This window comes from Hyalella azteca, unplaced genomic scaffold (assembly GCF_000764305.2).
Source record: "Hyalella azteca isolate HAZT.00-mixed unplaced genomic scaffold, Hazt_2.0.2 contig5737, whole genome shotgun sequence".
NCBI lineage: Eukaryota > Metazoa > Arthropoda > Malacostraca > Amphipoda > Hyalellidae > Hyalella > Hyalella azteca.
Genome location: NW_025935919.1, coordinates 207,844 through 213,843, shown reverse-complemented (window position 1 = coordinate 213,843; position 6,000 = coordinate 207,844).

Sequence of the window (6,000 nt, the reverse complement as noted above, 5' to 3'; positions counted from 1 at the left end):
ATCGCACGCGTATAAATCAGTGATCATGCACTTCAGGATTGGCCTCTTATTCTGTGTCAATAACAAGTAGCAGAGGAGTCATATGCAGTGGAGTTCTCACCTTGCTACTCTGTAGGCAGTGATTTTATAGACAGCGTCATTAATTACCTCCGCTGAAACGCAAGTGATTTTAACGCAGTGATTTTAACGGTACCGGTGCGTGATTTTAACGGTATTTTAACGGTAATTACCTCCGCAAGTGATTTTAACGGTACTCAATCAATCGTCAGTTATGGAAAGATCGGGTTCCAAAGGCCGGATCCCTCGTGAATCAAGTCACGAAAAGTTCAAGAATCGGCAACAGGCCATATGGGCCTATTTCTTCAACGCCGACACTTCTATTCTATTCTATTCTATTCTATTCTATTCTATTTTATTCTATTCTATTCTTTTCTATTCTATTCTATTCTATTCTATTCTATTCTATTCTATTCTATTCCATTCCATTCCATTCCATTCCATTCCATTCCATTCCATTCCATTCTATTCTATTCTATTCTATTCTATTCTATTCTATTCTATTCTATTCTATTCTATTCTATTCTATTCTACTCTATTCTATTCTATTCTATTCTATTCCATTCTATTCTATTCTATTCTATTCTATTCTATTCTATTCTATTCTATTCTATTCTATTCTATTCTATTCTATTCTATTCTATTCTATTCTATTCTATTCTATTCTATTCTATTCTATTCTATTCTATTCTATTCTATTCTATTCTATTCTATTCTATTCTATTCTATTCTATTCTATTCTATTCTATTCTATTCTATTCTATTCTATTCTATTCTATTCTATTCTATTCTATTCTATTCTATTCTATTCTATTCTATTCTATTCTATTCTATTCTATTCTATTCTATTCTATTCTATTCTATTCTATTCTATTCTATTCTATTCTATTCTATTCTATTCTATTCTATTCTATTCTATTCTATTCTATTCTATTCTATTCTATTCTATTCTATTCTATTCTATTCTATTCTATTCTATTCTATTCTATTCTATTCTATTCTATTCTATTCTATTCTATTCTATTCTATTCTATTCTATTCTATTCTATTCTATTCTATTCTATTCTATTCTATTCTATTCTATTCTATTCTATTCTATTCTATTCTATTCTATTCTATTCTATTCTATTCTATTCTATTCTATTCTATTCTATTCTATTCTATTCTATTCTATTCTATTCTATTCTATTCTATTCTATTCTATTCTATTCTATTCTATTCTATTCTATTCTATTCTATTCTATTCTATTCTATTCTATTCTATTCTATTCTATTCTATTCTATTCTATTCTATTCTATTCTATTCTATTCTATTCTATTCTATTCTATTCTATTCTATTCTATTCTATTCTATTCTATTCTATTCTATTCTATTCTATTCTATTCTATTCTATTCTATTCTATTCTATTCTATTCTATTCTATTCTATTCTATTCTATTCTATTCTATTCTATTCTATTCTATTCTATTCTATTCTATTCTATTCTATTCTATTCTATTCTATTCTATTCTATTCTATTCTATTCTATTCTATTCTATTCTATTCTATTCTATTCTATTCTATTCTATTCTATTCTATTCTATTCTATTCTATTCTATTCTATTCTATTCTATTCTATTCTATTCTATTCTATTCTATTCTATTCTATTCTATTCTATTCTATTCTATTCTATTCTATTCTATTCTATTCTATTCTATTCTATTCTATTCTATTCTATTCTATTCTATTCTATTCTATTCTATTCTATTCTATTCTATTCTATTCTATTCTATTCTATTCTATTCTATTCTATTCTATTCTATTCTATTCTATTCTATTCTATTCTATTCTATTCTATTCTATTCTATTCTATTCTATTCTATTCTATTCTATTCTATTCTATTCTATTCTATTCTATTCTATTCTATTCTATTCTATTCTATTCTATTCTATTCTATTNTTTGCACGAAAATATATTTAAATATATTTATCTATGTTTGGATAGGTAGGTTCTCACGGAGTCACGATTTCGTCCCCTATAAAAGCCGCTGCCGGGACGATGCTGATGTTCTACTCTCGCTTCCAATTTATTCGTTAATACTAAAAACGTTGTTGGCTCTCCCTCAGCAATGCCATTATTTGCGCTTATATATTTTCATCTATTAAAGGAATATTCAAAATCTTAACCCACGAAAGAAACGCGGGCGACAGTCTTCTCCGGACTGTTTTAAGCGCACAGATATCTAACTTACATTAGCTACAAAATTTTACCTATTCAGCGTGCACGGTGCAAGGCTGTAGCTGTCCAAGACCCATATTTACTGAATACTACAGTCAAGTGCAGAGCTTCGAGAGGTAATTGTTTCACAGACTAAACTATTCTCACCGCCATCATCACAAATATTATTGTGCAGTTTAGTTCAGTATCATGACTGCTCGGACAGAACAAAAGGCTGCGCGATTGTCTATGTATTTAGTGCTAACCCATTCAGCAATTTCATATATACAAGTAAATATAAGCGAGTTATCTTAGAAGAGTTATGGCGTCCTAGATGTCGTCCCCGAATACTCTGAATGTACTTCTGAATGAAGATTTTTATTAAGGTAATGATGAGAAAGGAACAGATGGAATAGCGGATGATCAATTATGAAAGGTATATCTTGTATGAGTTATTTGCAGCTTTCTAATTATATTTTTACAGCCAGAAACAGTTGGCATATTTTCAGAGTCGTCATCGTTTGAAAAACTCGCTGCCTAGAAAATAAGCTCCCTATAATACTTCTGAAAATGAGTCAACTTAATTACAGATTGTAAAAAGGGTGTAATGCGATTGTCTTGAATAATAATTATCCGACTCTGCTGGTCTCTGATGTTTTCGGACGGTGAATCTGTAGAACTTAATTCTCACCATGAATGTAACTCGGTCGCGACCTCTACATTATAATAATAGTAGTGATTCTCATAGTAGACTGTCGTATCGGGTGTGTCGAACTATAAATGTAGACAAAAGTACAATGAATGATAATTCAATACATAAGGGTATGGGTATTGAATAGGGTATGATTCCAAACTCTTACATTAAATGTGAAGAAAACACGGTTCAGCAGGACCCGGCCGTACAGATTGCCGGCGCTTGGTCGAGATGACATCACATCCTCGTAAGGTGGCGGCCACACTAGACTAAGCCAACTCTGGTTGTCATATACAAAATATTAGCGGAGGAGCGCAGGGCTGGTGGTGGAGACGCCGGGACTCTTTATCCAACGGTAGCCGCCCAGTAGAAGACTCCTGCCGCGCTGGTCAACAATTTATTAAATAATTCAACTTACAAGAAAGTTGAGGCGGAAAACAGCCCCGGTGGTAGGACCGTAATCGAGGCAGGTTATCAAGGCCGCCACTCGGTTGACGCATCCGGCCATGTTCGACGACCAATTAAGGCACTAAATCAGTCCATGATCTTGGCAAATAAATAAGTGGCGGACTGCAGCGCCAGTGGTGAATCTAGGGGGCTTGTCTCGCCGCTATACACACCGCAGCGGCGTCCAGCATGCACGCCCGTAGAGTCAGGCAGCTCAATTGAGCGTGAGCTGATGAAAGCTCGCGTTCAACTTCGAGTAATGCGTTGCAAGAATGAAAATGCTCAACCGACCGTTCGCCGAGAGTCGGGCCGCTACAATAACTAGCTGACTATTTTTATTTCCTTTTCAGAGTGAGTATTTTCTAAATAATACTTTTCATTTTCAAATGAATAATAAAATTATTCCGTCCATGTATTCATGATACACAAATCAGCCGCGAGAGATTTTGACGGCACAAGGGGTGATTAGTTCTGTCTGGAATACAAATGCCTGCGGTGAATCTTCATCTGTCCGTAGTGTTCAGTAGTTATGTCATATCCAATGTTGAAGGGTATAGGTATAGGTAAATTTATAAAATTCTTGAAGAAAAATATTCCTAAAACCCTCTCGGTTGATTGAGGGTTAATAATGCCAAAGTATAAGATAAAAAAATAGATCAATTTATCCCCTACGCACTGGCAAGAATATGGATCACATGCAGGGCTCAAATGATATTCTAGAAAACGGTTGCCTCAGGAGACGTCTTTCCACGACTGTGGCGCCTTATTCAACTGTTTGATCATAAAAAAGTTCAATTTCCAACATTTTTCGCTTCGATTATAACAAGTTTTCTTCACTTGAAGATTAATCAAGTCTATAATGAAATTATAATAGTCTGTGATCGATTGGACCTTCATCACAGGCCGCGCGCATCAGACCTGCAAGTCTGATGTGTGCGGTGGCCGCGGTTAATGCTGTGCCGCGACAATGCGAGGTACTGCAATATTATAGCGCAAAGGCGTCCAATAGTGGCTAGGCTAGTACCAAGCCCAGTGTTATAGCCTTAATAGCATGTCCCAGTTATCTAGTCTAGATCCAAGCCCAGGGCTATAGCCTCGATATCCTGTACCAGCTAGCTGGGCTAGTACCAAGCCTAGTGGTTAATATAGACTCAATAGCCTGTCCCATATCTGCTGGGCCTGTCCTAAGCTAGACCCAAGCCCTGAGCTATAGCCTCAATAGCCTGTCCCAGTTAGCTGGGCTATTACCAAGCCTAGTGTTATAGACTCAATAGCCTGTCCCATATCTGCTGGGCCTGTCCTAAGCCCTGGGTTATAGCCTTACTATAGCCTGTCCCATATTCGCCTGTCTATACCCAAGATTTAGGCTCTCATAACAGGTATATGAAGGAAAGAGACTATGTAAAAAAATTAGATCAGTACTCACTGCAGTGAGTACAGAAAACGCATTTCCTCAAAATCGACAAAAGCGTGAAGTCACGGACGGACGGATGGACATGAGCACAATATCGTCTTTTTTCGCAAATGAGAAAATTCCCTAAAAAGAGAATATGTAAAGAGAAAATGGAAAGACCAAATTGTACACCTGCAGACATTGACTAGGCCTGAGTTGGCACCATCGCCTCGACCAAATTTTTAGTAAGTTACCCATGTCTTTTCAACGAATATGTTACTAGTCTTTTCTCCTCAAATGATCCTGTCAGCTTGCGGCTGACGCGTCGTCAGGTGAGTTTCCCTGGCATCACAAAGTCCTCCATAGATGACTAGCTATTTGCTCCTAACTTCCTGATAGTCTGGAGACAAGAAATTTGTGAATATTTGTAACATCGCACATGCCCGTACACGGACAGATCAATCAATGTATTTTTATTATGTTTGGAACATATATTATGCTACCCTACTAGCGTAATTGATAATATTGTCATTTTTAATTAGGGAGGCAGTACGAGTGCCAGAAATCCTTCTTACAAACTAAATTGTGCCATCCAAACTTAAAAATTCTCACACATGACAAAATAGATAGAATTGCTGTTCTAGGTAAATTTGCTTTACTCGAATAATAATTTGCTTTACTATAATAGATTTGCTTTACTATCATTTTAAACGTATTATTTATATTAAGTTTTTGCTCTCATATTTTGGTTGTGTATTCCATTATTTTGGTATGTTATCTCTTTGTTGTCAAAGAATAAAAATTTTACTGCATCAGCGGGAATTAATGACCTTACATAGACAATTGCCAATTGCTCAAAAATCAATCACATTTTTATTACATTCATAGCAAAGTTGTTTGTTATTTAGGTCCATAAACTCGCTGTCGGCGAAGTATTGATGTATAAATTCAGCCGTTGTTTCTGCTTGAACTTGTGCGTTTATTTTCCATGCTTTTTCAGAATAGTTTAGTTTGTAATGAAAGTTCTGGGTTTTCAACGACATCAACTTGGTGTTCAGTCGTTATGTATATATTACAAATGCGAATATTTTTTTAGGGTTAAATTAAAATTTTTGTAATTATGTATTAGTAATTACGGCGCACCGAGAGTATCTTGAGCTGGTAGAGGATTAGTAGGTCGTATTCGTTGATGTTTCTCGCACGTATAATG